The sequence below is a fragment of the Malus domestica genome, chromosome 04, assembly GCF_042453785.1.
Source record: "Malus domestica chromosome 04, GDT2T_hap1".
Taxonomy (NCBI): domain Eukaryota; kingdom Viridiplantae; phylum Streptophyta; class Magnoliopsida; order Rosales; family Rosaceae; genus Malus; species Malus domestica.
The window spans coordinates 9,987,756-10,007,392 of NC_091664.1; the positions used below are offsets into that span (position 1 = coordinate 9,987,756).

Below are 19,637 nucleotides of genomic sequence, written 5' to 3' on the forward strand. Positions count from 1 at the left end.
AACCGAAAAAAAACCGAACCGAAACTGCCAAACCGAACCGAACCGAATCTGACTGGTTCGGTTTCGGTTTTTAAGGTTCGGAAACCGAACCAAACCGAACCGAACCGAACAAATATATATATTTAATTTTTTTTCAATATTATAAATAATTTAGTGATACAATCATAACAAGACATAACCTGTTACCAAGTTGGTTTGCTTGAAACTTTTCAAGCCCCTGCGCATGGGTTCGAATCCTCATGCCTCCAGGGTTTCAGAAAATTTTTTTAGTTTTTTTGAGCAATCAACAAACCTTTTAACTTAAAATTAAATATAAATACTTAAAAACCTGCTGCTATGAAGAATCGAACCCCTTCCGTCCAGGAGGGATAATTCCTTCAAGCCAACTTGACTGTAGGCTTGTTGTTGCTATATCTGTACCAGTATATAATTTATAGGTATTCTAATCGCTAATGCTTTATAAAAAACCGAAAAAAAACCGAAACCGAACCGAAAAAACCGAACCGAAAAAAAAACCGAACCGAAAAAAACCGAAAAAAATTTGGGCCGAACCGAACGGAACCGAAATTTCGGTTTGGTTTCGGTTTTGGCAAAAAACCGAACCGATAAGAACCGAACCCAGCCCTATTTATATATACTACACTTTCCTAATAGACTAAGCAAACTCATAACAAACTTAACAAATTTATCATCTTAATCTATTGACACATGGTAGCACATCAACCATTGGATTGATCATGTGCTTTTATACCTTTACACCATTTTCTTGCCAGGGTTGCAAGGGTGACCACGTCGTTTCCACTAATCAATAGCACGCTGTCTAAAGGAACTGCACATTGCTGAAAGCCAGTGCCATTCAGTTTATACATGTTGTGGACTCCTTTTGGATGCTTAAAAACTGAATAAATCACAAAAATCTTTTAACTAGTTCCCATATACAAAGATAAAAAGAAAGAAGAAAAATAATGCAAGTTTGTGTAGGGATTTTATATTTAATTACCAAGTTTGTCACCTGCATAGAACTGTTTTCCTTGTGCCCAAATTTGGTAATCAAAATTAATAGTCCAACCTTTGTCAGTCACCAACAACAAAATCTGTGGCCAAAATACAAGGGGCAACAATTGCTAGAGTGACAAGGAAAAATAGATGGGAAGAGGCCATTGCAACAAAAATTTCGTGAGTTAGCTTTATTGTTAGAGTGCAAAATTTAGTGTGTTAGCCTTATCGTCATTTACATTTTTAAAATTCTCCAAACCCTCATGAATAGTGTTTATTGTTAGAGTGCAAAATTAATAAAAATTCATCATAATAATGTAGAAGTGTGAAAACGTAAAAAGAAAATATACAATCACTCGTAATGGCAAGTTTTACAACTTTCGTGAAGGGGTAAACTCCAACATTCGACACCATAATCTACAAACTCTAGATTATATTTAACTGTCGATTGTCGTTTACACTCTATTCATCTCATCAAATTTTACATTTCAGGTTTTCTTTTTTGAAAACACGATCTTTTAGCTAATGCGAAAATGAAAGGTTTGGGTCACTAATATCATGTTCTGATGTTTAAGGTTAACTCAAATATGAGTCGGTGTGATACATTTTATAGAGAATTTATAAACTCCAAGCAATATTTTCACTAACCGTAAAAATCTAAACGTGATATCAACAATCTGAACAGTTCTTCTATCTATATCCACTAGAGATCATGTTTTCAAAACAGAAAATATGAAGAAAAAAAATGAAATTCGGTGAGAAAAATGTTTGTCGATGAATAGTTTTATCCTAAGGCGGGTAAAGAAATAGAACAAAAGGGTGGGATCAAATAACAGCATCTTACAAATAATGTGCATGAATATTATTTCATATAAATGTTTGTAGAATATTATCAAACTGATTTCATAGCAAACCAGAACTGTTTATTAAAACCATGAAAGAATCACTAATGGCAAGAATTAAAAGGAAAGAATTAGTCAAATGACGAAAAATAATGACGACGGATACAATCTACTGAAATATTCAAGCCGTCAGCATCACGAGAAGGCCAAGTATAACCATCATCCACCCATATCTTGTTTCAACACTTATTGCTGCAGAGGTGTAGGGGATTGAGGTGCTTGGGCTTGAGGCAGTATAACTGGGACTTGGGCTAGGAGCAGATGATGGCATCACAGTTATAAGAAGCTTCTGATTCCCCGTTTTACAATGCTGACCAACACCGCAAATGTACCATTTTCTTCCTGCGGTTGCAAGGGTGACCACATCGTTTCCACTAGTTAATGGCACACTGTCTAATGGAGCTGCACATTGTTGAAATTCAGTGCCATTCACTTTGTACACATTGTGGACTCCTTTTGGATACTTAAAAACTGCATAAAACAAATCACAGAAGTCTTCGAATTACTTCCCATGGCCAAAGATAAAAAGAAACAAGGAAAAGAAAATGCAAGTTTGTACAGGGATAGTCAGTTTAATTACCAAGTTTGTCGCCAACATAGAACTGTTTTCCTTGTGCCCAAGTTTGGTAATCGAAATTGATAGTCCAACCTTTATCGTCCCCAACAACAAAATCTGTAGCCAAAATAGAAGGGGCAACAATTGCTAGAGTGACAAGGATAATGAATAGATGGGAAGAGGCCATTGCAACAATAAATTAGTGAGTTAGCTTTGCTTCTATGAATGTGGTTGTTTTGAGAAGAAGAGCTCAATCGATTTGGTTGCCAAAATGAGTTGAAATGCTGTCAATTTATAGCAGGGTTGTGAAGAATACAACTGGGTCTGGCTGGGGACGGCACTGCCAATGGTATAAAAAGACTGCAAAGTAAGAAGTACAACATAAATTTAATAAACAAAAAATGACTTGTTACTATTAGAAGATTAATTTTTTAATTCTTGTTTGAGCTATGTTCCAAACTGCATCTTTCGGGTGGCCTGCATCTGCCGTATGAATTTTGATTCTTTACTGCATTAGCAAATTAGAGGTCGCACTTGGTGCGATGGCAAGTGCCTTCGTCCATGAGCGGTAGGTCTCGGGTTCGAGACTTGGGAGCAGCCTCTCCATAAATGGGGGTAAGGCTAGCCGACATTCACCTCTCCCAGACCCTGCGTAAAGCGGGAGCCTTGTGCACTGGGTACGACCTTTACTGCATTAGCAAATTCTTTGACGTGTCAAATTACAAAGGGTACAAATATTTTTATGTGTTGTAAATAGGCAAAAGTGAGAGTGAGAGAGAACTTTTTTTAGAGATCGAAATGCATCGGCTGCAATGTATCATATTGTTTATTTTCATAACTGTATCACATAAAGAATGCAATTAAAGAGAGGGAAGGGAGATTGGTATTCACTTTCTGCCTTTTTTATTTTTTGTGTAGTGTAATTGATCATACACTGCATGCTCTTGATTATATAAAGTCATTTATGTGCAAAAGTCTACAAGAGAAGTTAATGCATGTTGGAAGTCATGCCATACAACAGCAACAAAACCTGACAATATATCCACTCTACTATTTTTAATCTTTCTTACATTTCTATGTGGGCATTCAATTGACATATATAGCTTTTACAACATTAGATGCAATACAACAGTAATCATCAACCGAGTGAAAAAGCACAAATTTATTTATGGTCAAAAGATTATTTGCTACCCTCATGTTTCGTGGTTTTCAACATTTAGTACATCAAGTTTTTTTCGTCCCAGAGTCATACCTAAAATGTAAATTTTGAGACAGTCTCGTACATCCGTTAGTCAAACTGTTAAATCTTCCTTTAACTGATGACGTGGCACCCACGTGGACAATGACTAGGCGCCACGTGTCATTAAAAATATTAAAACATTAAAAAAAAACCCTTTTTCTTCCCTGCAACCCGCACCCTCCCCAGCTTTTTTTTATCCCTCTCTCTCCTCCTCTTCTTCTTCTTCTTCTTACCCCGTCCCTCCCTTTTCTCCTTTCGCACAAATCACAAAAAAATAACACGGAAATGTTAAAACCTACTTGAATCTCACATCAGAAGCTTTCACAGCAACAACATTCAAACCCGAATTCACTAAATTAACAAATAACCACACAAAAAAACAATTTAATTAACAGAACCTTTGAAATTAAACACGGAACGAAAGCAACTAAGACGCAAATACTTCACAATACGAAAAGAAGAAGAAAACCCAACAATTCGAAGAGGAATTAGGGCTTACGTCGAGAACATCAAGGAGGTCAGGGACAGAAGACGAAGGTTCTAAGAGCTGATTCCCAGCTTCCATAAGTTGTGCTTCGAGCTCTTTCTCTGCCGATGCCATTGTTCCTCCCCTCTCCTGGGTTGTCCGGTCTTGGGTCAAAAACTGGACAAGAGCGAGGATTTGAGGCCGTTGAGGGTCATGAGGGAGATTTGGGGAACGGCGGAGTCGGTGAGTAGATTGTGGAGGAGTTTCAGTGATTTGCTGGAGCGAGGGGACGACAGCGGTACGGATTGAGACGTGGGGGGAGAGATACTTGGAGCTGAGCGAGGAGAGAAGGGAGGAAGGGGGTCATCAGGTAAGCAGCAAGGGCGGAGCATAGAGGGAAAATAGAAAAGAGGGGTTGGTCGCTAGATTGGGTGGGGAAGAAGAACAGATAGATGAACCCAGATTGGTTTTTTAGGTTTAGGTTTGGTTTTTTAATTTTTTTTAATTTTAAATTACAAATTGTTTTTATTTTTAATTTTTTTAATTTTTAATATTCCACGTGGACCCTTTAATGACACGTGGCGTCCAATTATTGTTCACATAAGCGCCACATCATCAGTTTACCGTAGACTTAACAGTTTGACTAACGGATGTATGAGACTGTCCCAAAATTTACACTTTAGGTATGACTCTGGGACGAAAAAAATTTGATGTACTAAATGTTGAAAACCACGAAACATAAGGGTAGTAAACAGTCTTGTGCCCTTTATTTATTGTATTTTGGCCATGCTTAAGAGAAATGGAAGAAAATGAATGTACACCAAATTACAAATATCATAGGTAAAAAAACGATTTCATGAAGATAAGAAAACAAGGAAATAACTTTGTAGGATATCCAAAGATGCAAGCCCTAGCCTTTTATCCCATGACTAAATATCACCTATTTGATACTCCGCTTTATCTCCATAAGCCTCAAAAACTTGAATTATATATGTTTGATGACGTCGTTCAAAGTCCAAGTAGTAGAGCTTGATTGCCCGCCTAGTACCATGACCAATTAACTTCTTTGAGAGGATGCCCTATAAAATACAATAGCTTGAACAAATTCTTACAATACAATGCAGATCGGGCAGCAATGATTTGTGAAATATATACCTCCTCATAGTAGTTAATGTGAATTATTGATTAGAGAAAACCGATCACATGACATCTGACCCTGAACAAGTTAAATGTAAAATTCCATTGTGACAGTTGTGGTATCTAATGCAAGTGGCACCCTTTCAATGTTGTTGGGGAAGCCGCACTCTCTCTAGCTGATTCATTATATATTTGCATTCCGTTTTTGGTCGTTTCGTCCTTAAATTATGTGAGAATTCATTGAAGGCTGATATCTTGCTTGAGTCGCCGTGAATTCATTGAAGGATTTGAATGGTTTTGAGTTTGTTTAGAAATTTAAGTCAAACATATATAATCAGAGTTTCGTATGAATTGAATTCTGATTTTTTTTTTTCTTTCACCGGCTCATATTAACCCGTAGACCTCAAGGAAAGAATGTGATATACCCAACCAACGGATCTAACAAGGGCCGACATACATTTAGTATTTCTAATATTTCTGATTGAATGTTGTATTCTTCTACATATACACTCTTCCAACTCCAAACTTGTGATCCAACCCACCCACCCACCTCTCTTTTCTTCAATTCATAACCCCTGTTTTATCAATTATATAGGTTGTGGTTAATGAGGTTATATTCTTTTTTAGATGAGTACGTACCTATATTATTCCAACTACCTCGTATCGTTTTGTTCACTGTGTTGTTTCATACTGGACTAAGAAATAGAAAAAAAAGGGTGGCATCAAGAGCCGCACTCTTACAAATAAAAAATATTTAATTTTAATGTTTGTCGAACGGCAGACGGGCAGTTTGATTTCAAAAACAAACCAAATCGAACGGCAGACGGCCATTTTGATTTCAAAAACAAACCAAACATTTATTAATACATGAAAGAATCATTGATAACAAGAATTAATAGGAAAGAACTAATCAAATGATAAAGAAAACAATTATTAAAGAAAACAATTTTTACAAATACAACCTAATGAAATAATTAAGCCGTCAGCAGTGCGAGAAAGCCAAAAACAACGGTCATCCTCCACCCAAATCTTGTTCCAGCAATTCCTGTTGCGGCAGAGGTGTAAGGGATTGAGGTGCTAGGGCTTGAGGCAGTATAACTGGTACTTGGGCTAGGAGCGGATGATGGCATCACAGTTATAAGAAGCTTCTGGTTCCCCGCTTTACAATGCTGACCAACACCGCAAATGTACCATTTTCTTCCCGGGGTTGCAAAGGTGACCAAGTCGTTTCCACTAGTTAATGGCACACTGTCTAATGGAGCTGCACATTGCTGAAAGCCAGTGCCATTCACTTTGTGCACGTTGTGGACTCCTTTGGGATACTTAGGCCATCTCCAACCGAAGGGTCTAGAGGGCCAGAGGGCCGAAAATAGCCCTAAAACCGTCTCCAACTGAGGGCTAGGCCAGAGGGCTCGGGAATCTGGGAGGGCCCCACGGGATCGGAGAGGGCTGGAGGGCTGGAGGGCTGGCTGCTTTCGGCCAGCCAGCCAGCCCCGGGCTGGCTATTTTTTTTTTTAATGTTTCTTATTTCTGTCGGTTATAACCGACAGAAATAATATAATATATATTATTTCTGTCGGTTACAACCGACAGAAATAACATTTTGAATTCAAACTTCCAACGGCTAGCGCCACTAGCCGTTGTAAATCCTTTTTTTTTTTTTATGAATTTAAACCTTTTTTTTTTATGAATTTAAACCTTTTTTTTTTCTTTTTTTTTCTATAACTTCCTATAACTTCTATTTTACAAAATTTGTTTCAATTTTTTTTTAATTCTATTTTTTTCCTATAACTTATATTTTACAAAATTTGGTTCATATTTTTTTCATATAACTTCTATTTTACAAAATTTGTTTCATATTTTTTTTTTAAATTCCATTTTTTCCTATAACTTCTATTTCACAAAATTTGTTTCATATTTTTTTTAAATTCTAATTTTTTCCTATAACTTCCTAAGCCATTATACAACATTAAATTAAATTAAGTAACATGAAACAACATTAAACAATATGAAACAACATTAAATAACATTAACCGACATAAAAATTATACAACACTAACCAACATGATTTTTAAATAAAATTAAGTTGTAGTTTTTAAATAATAAATTATGTTTGGCCCTATGGCCCTTTGGCCCTCGGTTGGAGACGGTTTTTTTTTACAGGGCTAAAACGAGCCCTCTGGCCCTCTGGCCCTCGGTTGGAGACGGAGGCAAATATGGCCCTGTACTGTTCATTAAAATATTAATATCTTGGAGAATCTTGGAGGGCCAGAGGGCTAAAACGAGCCCTCTGGCCAGCCATCGGTTGGAGATGGCCTTAAAAACTGCATGGAACAAATCACACAAATCTTTGAACTAGTTCCCATATACAAATAAAAAAATAAAAAAATAAAAGAAGGAAAAGAATGCAAGTTTGTGTAGGGATTTTATATTTAACTAGCCTCTCCCCGCACGCGCTCATGCACATGTGAGAGGCTTTTTCTAATCACGGCGCTACGCACCCCTAAAGATGCGTTGCGTTAGTTATTTACCATTGTTATCCATTTGGTATAGACATTAATAGTGACATTGTAGGTTTAGGTTCCATACAAACTCACTAAACTTGGTTGGTCACTCCAAGTTTAATGAAACTTGCATTTTTATTGAGAAAAACATGTTGTCTTCTTCTTTTAACCAATCTAATACCAAATAAAATTGTCTCGCTCTCTCTAGTGTTTTCTAACAACCCACACAAACAATTAGCATGGAGATCACAATTAGCTACCAAGCTAAACAGCCCAATTCTAGTACAATAAACTATTATTATCAAGACGTACATAGTTCCACCATGATCATGGAAAAGACTTGGACCCGTTCATAGGTTGTTTTGAATATAAATTAACAAAAAAATAAGATGAAATGACCTATTATCCAGTCTCTATTCTTTCCTTGGTCCTCCCAAATTTGTATGCCAAACCATTGAAAAGTACATTTCAACGGGTCAATAATCTATGCTATGGATGATCGTGTTTGTTAATCATATGAACTCAATCCCCTTCTTGGCTTGGACGTTGAATGCATGCATTTTTTTTATTGCAAATAAAATTTAACCTTTTCGTGATCCTCCCAAATTTGTATTTTCATGAGATAAATGGAGAAGCCAAAATGACTTGTCTTTGAAGTTTGAACTGAGATATTTTAAGCCTCATAACTTGAAAAGAGAAAAGAACATAAACAGAATGAAGCTAAACATGATGTTCCTATCAATCTCTTACATAACAAAGGCCACTATAAAGTAGAACTTTATGTCTAAATGATAGCAAACAAAACAACGCTTTAAATTGCCATCAAATTAAATTTAAGAAAAAAGAATAAAAATTCAGTATTTGCTTTTCGAAAAACTTTCTTGAGTACTCTTTTTTGGAAGAGTACATTAGTGACGTTTTGACTGGAAGAGTACATTTGCCCCACAGTTGTTAGAAAAAACATGCCGCAGGTCATCGTAGGTCCAAATTTGAAATTTTAATTTTTAAACACTTCTACTGCTTATATATATGGATAAGTAGGATCGAACACACATATTTATTCCTTCATTATTCAGTACAATTGCCAATTGCGTAGGGCAGTTTAATTAAATTCTAATTACATCTTGGTATACATAGAAACTTACAATGCCTAGGTTCTCGACATAAATCTTTGATCTTCATCCCAACCCTCTCCGTCTTGAAGTCTCAGTAATTTCCATAGCCTAGTCACCTTCGACCTCATTCTACAACCGCATCAAAGAAGAAGTCGTCGTATCCCATCGAGAAGGGTTGGGAGTAAACAGATTTTTGGTTAGATAGAAATTAAACTTTTTGCCATCTGGATGTTAAAACCCTATATAATATGCAGATATTTTTATCAAAATAATATGCAGTGTAAATTAACACAATAATATAAACCCTTGATTATGATAATCTTTGTTCTTTGATTCGTGTCAGTAAATACAAACTAAAATTTACTTAGAGATACTAAATACAAATAGTAAAAAAAATTAATAATAAAAAAATCCTAAAAACTGAATAGGTAAAGTTGAGATTTACCCACAATCAGTCAAAGCTTTGAACTCTGCTTCTTGTCCAATGGTTGCAATTAGCATGCATAGAATCGTCTGGAGCCTATAACAAAAAGAAGAAGAGGGAATGAAAAAATAAAAATAAAAAAGCACGAAGCTTTCATTATAAAATAGAATTTGAGATATAAAATTTTACCCAAGATGGATATGAATGGTTGGTGCCTTGCGTTTGATGGGTAATCCAAGGGTCTCAATTAGTTTGAAAGTGTTGGTGCCTTGCGTTTGATGGTTGTAAATTCTCATTTATTATATGTGCAGATATAATGTCCGCATCTAAACATCTCTCAATATTTTATTTTTTGTATGACAATTTTAACCCTATTATATTTGTGTATTACCATTTAACCATATTATATTGGGATAGTCTTGTAGTTTTTTATTTTTTGAAATGAAGGTATTTTGGGTTTATCGAATGCTTCACCAAACTAGAGCTCTCACTTTATATATATATAGATTACCAAATTTGTCGCCAACATAGATGTTTTCCTTGTGCCCAAGTTTGGTAATCAAAATTAATGGTCCAACCTTTGTCGTCGCCAACAACAAAATCTGTGGCCAAAATACAAGGGGCAACAATTGCAAGGGTGACAAGGATAAATAGATGGGAAGAGGCCATTGCAACAAAAATTTAGTGAGTTAGCTTTTCTTCTATGAATGTGGTTGTTTTGGAGAAGCTGAGCTGAATTGATTTGGTTGCCAAAAATGAGTTGAATGCTGCCAATTTATAGTAGGGTTATGAAAAATACAATTGGGTCCGGCTGGGGCCGGCATTGCCGAATGGTATAAAAAGACTGCAGATTTAAAAAGTACAAATAAATTTTATAAACAAAAAATAACTTGTTAGTATTAGATGATTAATTTTTTAATTTTTGTTTGAGCTATGTTCCAAGCTGTGCTTTTTAGTGGCTGCATCTGCTGTATGAATTAGGGCGAAATCTTTGACGCGTCAAATTACAAAGGGTACCCACATCACCATCATGCTACAATAAATGTTATATATATATATATATATATATATATATATATATATATATATATGTAATACAACGGTAGTTATCATCTGAGTGAAAAACCACAAATGAATTTATAGTATTCTAGTCATGCTTATGTTTAGACGAAGAAATTTAAGATTATTAAGGAATTTTAAAATGACGGAAATTGAAATGAATGAATTTTATTTTCTAGAATTTGTGAATTTTGTTGTTTAGTTAACTTAAAAGAACAATGGAATTGAAAACGGAATTTGTTAATTTTAAACTCCCAAACATAGAAATTGGGAAATGACATCTATTTACATGAAATTTAAACTTGGAAATAAGAGGCTCCAAATTCCAAGTTTTTTTTCCACGCAGAAATTCTAAATTTCTATGTTATTAATCCAAACAAGAGAATTGGTGCATGTCAATTTATAAATTCTAACTTTTATCCAAATTTCAAGTTTATTTCCCTCATCCAAACATAAGGTTGGAAGACAATGAATTTTTTCACCATTTACAAATATCATAGTTACGATTTCACGAGGATAATAAACAACGAAATAACTTCGTAGGATATCTAAAGATGCATGCCTGTAGCCTATTATTTTATGACTAAATATCACCTATCTGCTTCTCTGTTTTATCTCCGTTAGCCTTAAATCTGTTTGTTAACTCTTGGTACCAAGTCCAAGTAGTAGATCTTGCTTGCCCTACTAGTTCCATAACCAATTAACTTTTTTTGTGAGGATGTCCTAAAACATACAATTGTTTGACCAAAATGTATATGCAGTGCAGAGCATCAATGATTGTGAAGTGTAGACCTTGTAGTATGTGGATTATTGATTTGGGAAGACCGATTGCATGATATTTGTGTTAGACAGATTCCATCATCTCCTCATATCATTCCATCATCTCCACATATCTCTCCCCAATCCTCTTGATTGAGTTAAATTTAGAATGTTGTATAGGGTTGACTTGGTGATTTCAATTGTAATTAATTATTGTATCAATTGTGTTCTATATATCATGTAACTATGGGAATGAATCAAATACAGAAAATCATTTTCTACGATTTGACTCAGGACAAATTAAATCTAAAATTCCACCGCAAGTGTTGTGATATCTAATGAAAGTGGCACCCCTCCACTGCTGCTGGGGAGAGCTCTCTCTCTCTAGCTAATTCATTATATCTGCATTCCGTTTTTGGTCATTTCATCCTTAAATTATGTGGGAATTTATTGAAGGATGATGTCTTGAGTCGCAGCGAATTCATTGAAGGATTTGAATGATTTTGAGTACCTAAGAAATTTAAGTGAAGGATATACACACATACACATATGAGTTGTGATTTAGGAACTTAAAATTTTGATACGACAGTTTTGGAGATTTGAGGATAAAATTAGAGTTTCAATGTGAATTCAATAAAACAAGTACGTGCTAAGAAATGACCTAGGATCGGTCGCTCTGATATCATGTATAATCCTTGAATATTTTGATATTTCTGGTTGAATGTTTTGTTCTTCGACATATACACTCTTCCCAATCCTGAACTAGTGATCCTGGTCACCCACCTCTTTTCTACCACAATTATCTTTCTTTGATAAAACCCTAATTTTTTCCTTCATTCAAAACTGAAATCAATTCATCCTAATTATATAAAGAAAGTTGAGGTTCTACCATAAAATTAATTGGCAATATGGGGAGTAACCCAACTTACTTATAAGCCCATGCAAGGTCCCTCCTCCAATGTGGGATTCATTCTCAACAAGCCCCCTCACGTGTGGCAAATTTTCAAGCTTAACACGCGGACAACACAATGGTGTGACGTGAAGTGCATGTGGCCTTTTGGCTTCACATGCACGTGAGACATCCTGCTCTGGTACCATGAAGAAAGGGGTTCCATCATAACACCAATTGGCAATATGGGAGTAGCCAACCTCTTATAAGCCCTTGCAAGGTTTTTCCTTTCACCAATGTGAGACTATTTTCCTTCACATCCTCACACGCCCCCTCATGTATGATGAATTTTCAAGCCAAGCTTGTGGACAACACAATTTGGTGACGTTGAGCACGTGTGGTTGTTGGACTTCACACATGAGCCAACATGCTCTAATACATGAAAAATGTTAAGATTCCACCATAAAGCCAATTGGCAATATGGGAAGAGCTCAACTTATTTATAAGCTCATGCAAGGTCCCTCCCCCCATGTGGATTTCATTCTCAACACATGCAAAGTCCCACATCGGTTAAGGAAAAACTTTGTAAGGGCTTACAAGAGGTTGGGCTACTCCTTACCCTAACTTTTTTTCATATTATCAGAGCAGGCTACACTTTCAACACGTCATGGGCCTGATTTACTTGGCTCGAATGTGTCTCCTTATGTTGGGCTTTCGAAAAGTTGTGCTAGCTCCAACTTAAGTGTATTAAATGACTAGGCCATCAAAAAGTTGAGTTAGCCCTAATACCTAAATGATGGTCGAGCTCTCGAAAAGATGCATTAGCTCTAGTGTAATGACTTGATCAGGCTCTCGAAAAGTTGTGTTAGCTTCAGTGTAATGACTTGACCAGTTTCCGATGTGGGAATTGTTTCCCTTGTCCTTGTATGGTTTTGATCACTGTGGTGTTTCATGCTGGATGATGAGTAGATTTTATATTATATGTTAACCCTATTCTTAGTATATTTTGGTTATTATTTTGGAAGAATTTTGATACTTTAAATTGTATTTCCAATATAGGACTTTCGACTTCCTCTGGAGCAAAACATAATCAAATGAATGAATTTTGGAGTAATTCCGGTTGGAGGACATTTGTGAGTCAATTAGCTTGATTCTATCAAATTTGGAATTTTTCTACCAAGCAGTGATTTTCTGGCGATAGAATAAAGGAGCAACGTGCGGTGCTGGAATAGTGATGTTTTGGGCTTGAATTGCATTTTTGGAGCCGAAGATGACCTCTAATGGGTTCATGGCCTTCTAGAGATGTGTTCAAAATGTTTCGATCTTCAAACAAGATATTATGGGCCGGATTTGGAGGATGTTTGAGGCTAACACGTGGCTGGACAGTTTCTATGCAGATTATCCTAATTTAATTAGGACTTTATTTTCTAAGTTATTTTATTGTTATTTAATCTCCTAGTTGGAATAAACGACTAGGTTTTTAGGATTGTGTGATGGATTTTAGATGGGATTTAAAAGGTTTGGCCGGCCCTAGTTTATAGACATTCTCTTTTATGCAACTTGGAGACAGAGAGAAATTGGCTAGGGTTCTTGAAGGATTTCAGATTTTTACTTTAAGGTGTTTTCATTCTTTTTCTTCATAATAATATTTTCTATGATTTTAATTATGAATATGCATAACTGATTTCTTTTGCTAGGGCGCAGCCTTGGGCCTTAGCATGAATATGTAATTTTTATTGAATTGCTTATGATTGATTGTATATGCATGTTTTGAATTATTGATCACTGTTCAAACTATCTAATTGTCTTAATTCTTGATCACCATTAGGATCTTAGAAAAGTAATTTGATGCAATTCTGGTCAGAAGGTTCCCTGAAATTGACGTTGTCTTCTTGTGATTAATAATTGTAATTTCACTTAAGATGAACATCACGTCTTAAGGGTTGCATGGTTTTTCAAAGGGTTTTCACAAAACATAATGAGTCTCTCATGTTCATATTTGATCCGAACGTCCAGACGGATTGCATGTTAGATATACGTTCTATATTGGAGGTTCCAAGTAGAATATAAATTAGGAAAGCCTAACCTTCAAAGTGGCATGTTTAGATCATAAGTAATTGGTAAAAATTCATAGGATTGCTAGGTGATGGTGATTGCTTTTATAAATTGGTATTTAAAACTCTTTTCTTTTATCATATTAGTTTTGGGCAAATTTATTATTTGTTTTTAATTAAAATTCATTTTTAATATTACCCAATTTCAAAGGACTCGTTTGGATGTGCTTTTAAAATGACTGAAAGCACTTTTAGAGAAAATATTTTTTGGTTCCAAAAGCACTAAAAGTGCTTTCTACAAGAAGCACCAGCTATGTGCTTCTTCTAGGAAGCACTTTAGGTGCTTTTCAAGAATTTACTTGCATTTTTACTAAGGATTGGTTCCAAAAACATTTTCACTAAAAGCGCTTTCAGTCATTTTAAAAGCACATCCAAACGAGCTCAAAGTCTCCTTTCTCAATTTTTAGTTTTTAGTTAATTAGGAGTTGTTTTTACATAAATTATTAACATAGTCCTTCAGGAGAACGACCTTGCATGAGCATTTATACTACAACATCCTTGTACTCTTGCAAGTATTTTATGTGATTTTAACCCTATTTGCAAAGTCCTATCACTGGACTAAAGAAACAGAACAAAAGGGTGGTATCCAAGAGCAGCACTCTTACAAATAATAAGTATTGCATATATTGAACCGCAGATCGATTTCAAAAAGAAACCAAAACACTTATTGATACATGAAAGAATCATTGATAACAAGAATTAAGAGGAAAGAATTAATCAAATGATAAAAAGGAAACAATATTATTACATGAACAATCTAATGAAATATTTAAGCCATAAACATCGTGAGAAGACCAAAAATAACCGCCATCCACCAGTATCTTGTTCCAACACTTCCAGTTCCTGTTGCTGCAGAGGTGTAGGGTGTCAATCCTATCAACAAACTTACACAGTAAGTAATCTCGAGAGAGAGAGAGTGAAGTTAGAAAGAGAAAGGTTTATGAAGAATGCTCTGATATTTCATTCATTAAACTCTTATGATAATTACACTCAGATATTTATAGTTTACACCTTATCACACCACTCCACTAATCTAACAACACATGGCACTATCCTAGTCATCCATTCCATTATACAATTTATCATCCTCCCTCAATCACATGCTGAGAGCAACCAAGCATGAGATTGGAACAATTAAAATGAAACTGAGGAGAACACAACCCTTTGGTAAACATATTTGCATACTGATCACTGGAATTAACAAACAGCTGCAGGATTGTACCTTGTTGTACTCTTTCACGCACAAAATGACAGTCAATTTCAATGTGTTTTGATTTGGAGTGGAAAACTGGATAAGTAGCAAGTGCCATAGTAGAAATATTATCACAATGGAGTAAAGGAACATCAGTCTATGGCAAGTGAAGATCTGGAAGTAATTGTTGAATCCATACCACTTCTGCAGTGGTAGTGGCCATAGCCCTATACTCTGCTTCGGTAGAAGACCTGCTCACAGTATGTTGTTTCTTAGAGCTCCAAGAAATAGGATTGGAACCAATAAACACCACAAAACCAGTTGTTGATCGTCGATCATTAGGATCACCGGCCCAATCAGCATCAATATAAGCTTGTAAATGAAGGGAACCAGGTGTAAAACATAAACCTAAATCCATAGAAGCCTTGAGATATCTCAGTATACATTTGACTGCAGTAAAGTGTGATTCAAGAGGTTGGTGCATAAATTGACAGACTTGGTTCACTAAGAATGCGATATCTGGCCTAGTAAAGGTAAGGTATTACAGAGCACCTACAAGACTTCTGTAAGTTGTAAGATCTGAAATAGGAGGACTGCCATGATTCAAAAGCTTTTGATTAGGATGGCAGGGTGTAAGACAAGGTTTGCATTCTTCCATATTAGCCTTCTGCAACAACTCCTTCACATACTTATGTTGATGAACAAAGAGACCTCTTGCCTGATATTCAATTTGTAATCCAAGAAAGAAATGTAAAATACCAAGATCTTTCATATCAAACTCTTTTGTCAACTAAGAGATCACAGATTGGACCGCTACATCACTATCACCAGTTAAAATGATATCATCCACATAGAGAAAAAGAACAACAATGGAGTGATCCGTAGATTTGACAAACAAAGATGGATCGGCATAAGATGTCTTGAATCCTAACTGAAGAAGAAACTTAGAAAATCTCTCATTCCAAGCTTGCAAACATACTCAGGATGCATACAAAGACCGTTCAAGCTTGCAAACATACTCAGGATGCATTTGATCAACAAAACCCGGAGGTTGAGACATATATACCTCTTCATCAAGAAATCCATGCAAAAAAGCATTTTTGGCATCTAATTGTTTGAGTTTCCAACCATAAGAAGCAACCAATGCTAAAATCAACCGAACTGTAGTAGGTTTCACAACTGGACTAAAGGTCTCATAATAGTCCAAACCAGCTTCTTGAGAAAACCTTTGGCTACCAATCGAGCCTTAAATCGTGCCACGGACCCATCTGGATTTTTCTTGAGTTTATAAATCCACTTACATCCAACACAGTTCTTGTGTGAAGGTAAAGGAACAAATGTCCATGTATGCTGTTGTAAAAGAGCATCCATTTCTTCTTTCATAGCTACTTGCCACTGCACAGATTTAGAAGCAGCTTGAAAAGTAGATGGTTCTTTGAGAAACACTGAATTATAGCACTGTTGAGCAACAAACGCTTTCTTTTTATAAATGCCAGATTTAGACCTAGTCTGCATTGGATGACAGTTAAGTAGCACAGGTTAAAAATCAGCAACCTGAGAAGTAGTGACATCTGGATTGTCCTCATGATGTATTACTGAATGAACTGAAGACTCCCTTGTTGCAGAAGCAACTGAATCACACGTGCTAAAACCCTTTGATGAAGAACAGACAAGGTCACATTGTTGAGGTGATGAAGATCGGGACTGAGTAACATGAGAACCAAAAGCAGTGGAATATGGAACCACAAGAGGATAAGGAATTGGAATAAAGGTAATGGGAGTAAATTTAGTAGGATGATCAACGAAAGAATATTGTTTAGGTGTAGGTGAGGTAGGCTGAGATGCAACAGGAAAACCAAGAAATTTTTGTTCATCAAACCGTACACGTCTTGACACAATGAGTTTATGAGTTTGGAGATCATAACATATATATCCTTTATATTGAGATGCATACCCAAGAAACAAGCACTCAGTAGTTTTGGGTTCCAACTTAGTGGATCTATATGGTTTCATAGATGGATAACAAGCGCACCCAAACACTCTAAGATGATGAAGTGTAGGTAGGGATTTGTATAAAACTTCAAATGGAGAGTTCATGTGCAAGATAGCAGTTGGCATCCTATTAATAAGAAAAGTTGCAGTTGCACATGCATGAAACCAAAACTGAGAAGGAAGAGAAGCTTGTTGTAAAAGAGTTATGGCAGTTTCTATTATATGTCTGTTCTTTCTCTCAGCCAACCCATTCTGTTTAGGGGTATATGGACAAGACTTTTGATGAACAATACCCTTATCTTTTAAAAAACTTTGAAAATGATGACTAATATATTCCCCACCCCCATCACTTTGAAATATCTTAACTTTGGCATCAAACATAGTGGATATGAAAGCCAAGAAGTGAACAAATATATGAAAAACAACTGCTTTATTCATTAATGGAAATATCCAAGTGTACCTCGTACATTCATCTATGAAGGAGACATAGTACTTAAATCCTTCTAAAGACATATTAGGGGATGGACCCTAAATATCTGTGTGAATGACTTCAAAAGGAACAACAGATTTTGAAGCAACACTGGGAAAATGCAGTTTAGTGAACTTGCCTTGCAAACAGGCAACACAGATTTTGGAGGGTGAAGTACGAGGTACAGACTGATTACATTTATTTAATGCAGTGGACACGACTAGATTAGTTGGATGACCTAATCGACAATGCCACAACTCCGAAAAAACTTTCTGACCAAGAAAAGCAGCAGGGTAAGAGGCTAGAGAAGAAATTAACCTTGAGGGTTTGAGAACTGGGAGAGGATATACGGCATTGTTACTTAGTCCTTTGTAGAGGATTTGTTCTGTGACCTTGTCTAGTATACAAATGGAAAATTCATCAACAATACAGTGACATTTGTTATCACGACATAACTGATACATTGAACACAAGTGTTGTGATAACTGAGGCACATGCAACACAGATTTAAGATGAAACGTATGTTGTGATGTAGAAATACAGGAATTGCCAATATTTGCAATTACTAAACCTTCACCACCAGCACCAGTGACAATCTCAGATGATGGATAGGGAACTGCCTCTTGTAAATTTGAGATATCATAAGTCATGTGGTTGGTAGCACCAGAATTGACCAACCAAAACACTTGTTAAGGTGCTGAAAGAGATGCCACAGTCCTAGCAATCATAGCAATAGGTGGTGATGAATGCTGATAAGAGGTGCTAGATTAATGTAGATGAGAGGCATAGTTTTGTGGAGTAGAAAACTGTTAAGAATGAGGCACCACAAAAGACGGATAATATTGAAGATAGGGAAAAGACTGTGATAAAAACTGAGTAGAAGCATTTTGCCGATCAAAGCAAGTGGCAGCAGTGTGACCAACCCTATTGCAGATTTGACAACCCTTTTGAAAACAGTTTAAAACAGAATGCCCCTTTCAATCACATATTTGACATATTTGAGAAAGGTTATAGCCAGAAGTATGAGGAATTTGTGGTACAGGAGTTGAGTACACAAAAGTATAACCAACTGACCCAAACTGTGACTGTGGAGAAGTCTGAGAATTAGAGTAAAATTTCTTCCCTTTCACTTTAGCTTTGTAATTATTGCCGCGAAAATTGTTATAGGAACCAGAGGTATGTTGAGTAGCATAAGCAACTGGTGCAGGAAACATCTGATGATATGAAAAAGGTTGCAAATTTTGCATGGATTGCATAGGGTGCAGGGTTGATATAGCTTGCATAGAAGCCATAGATTGCACCGAATACTGAGTAAAACTGGAATGGGGCATAACAGACAATCCAGAAAAAGATCCTGATTCATACACCGAACCAGACCCATGTGCCAACATTGCAGTCATTAATGGAACTTGTTTGGTAGCTTCATCTAGAGTAGATTCTTCAACCTTCAACTGAGAGCGCAGTTCAGTCAAAGAGACCAGATTCTCTCTGCCGCTTATAATAGCCTTAATGGTATTATATTCAGATGGAAGTCCTCTCAATGCAACAATGACAATATCCTCATCTGATATAGTAACACCAACTACAACCAATTAATCCCTGAAATCTTTGATACGCTGCAAGTATTGATCAATGGTTTCTGGTCTTTTTTTAATATTTTGTAAATCAATCTTCATCTGAACAATACTAGTGCGAATGGTACTAGCAAACATCTGACGCAAATTAGTCCACATCTCTTTAGAACTTTCACAGCCAATTATGCAAGATAAGGCAGATGAAGACTTGGCAGCAAGAAGAGTCATCAAAGCCTTGTCATGAATTTT

The 19,637-nt window shown here is 36.1% G+C and overlaps 1 long non-coding RNA gene across 1 annotated transcript; it reads right to left on the reverse strand.

The window, feature by feature from the left end:
- Positions 1–1,836: 1,836 nt before the first annotated feature.
- Positions 1,837–4,639, reverse strand: LOC103437200 (uncharacterized). The gene is made up of 3 exons (XR_011579952.1): positions 4,194–4,639; positions 2,479–3,143; positions 1,837–2,369 (listed from the first exon to the last, which is right to left on the reverse strand). It is a non-coding gene; the product is annotated as an uncharacterized lncRNA (long non-coding RNA).
- Between the last annotated feature and the right edge of the window lie 14,998 nt (positions 4,640–19,637).